We start from the raw sequence: 773 nt of genomic DNA on the forward strand, positions 1-773 counted from the left end.
AATAAATACTTTTTTTTTTTAATTTTTTGATGAATTATCCCATCAACTTGAAAGAAAATGACCAAATGCGTAATAAAGAGAGAAATTATAAGATCTTCAAACATTTATTAATTGAATAACATATTATATGAGATTTTTAAAACTTGTACTTGATATGAAGTAAAAAACAAACAAACAAAAATATAGAATACTGAAATGTCATTTTGACATTTCATATTGATTTCCATAGTAACGCACGTATATATTAAAAATTTAGTTGCTAGGACCCCCTTAGCAACCAATAATAGTGTTTTACTTTTTACGGATTTTTTCCGAAATAACTTTCCATACAAAACAGAATTAACTGAAAATGAATTCAAATCTGCTTTAAGATGGCTAAATTTAAAAATTTAAAAAAAAAATAAAATAATGCGTTGGCATCGTGTTCTAATATATTCTAAAAGTTTCAAATGTCTAGCTAGTCGGGAAGTTGGTTAAAAATCGATTGCAAGATTTGTATTGGAAAAACAAGAAAATATTTGTACTGGACAAAAAGAATACGAGCTAATAAAAACGTGGTAAAAAAATAAATAAAAAACTGGAAACATAAATGTAAAAGTCAAAATAATAACATTCAAATTTTAATTTCATCAAAAAATATTCTCGCACGATAGAATTAATTTTGTGTTTTAAACCTAACTTTTATAAAATATTTCACGCAGTAAGTACCTGCCGGGTTATTGTCATATTCCTCCATTTATAACTATAATTTTTCACGGCCAGAATAATTATTA

This window comes from Rhyacophila brunnea, unplaced genomic scaffold (genome assembly GCF_057557595.1).
Source record: "Rhyacophila brunnea isolate RB1 unplaced genomic scaffold, BYU_Rbru_1.0 scaffold_20, whole genome shotgun sequence".
Classification (NCBI taxonomy): domain Eukaryota; kingdom Metazoa; phylum Arthropoda; class Insecta; order Trichoptera; family Rhyacophilidae; genus Rhyacophila; species Rhyacophila brunnea.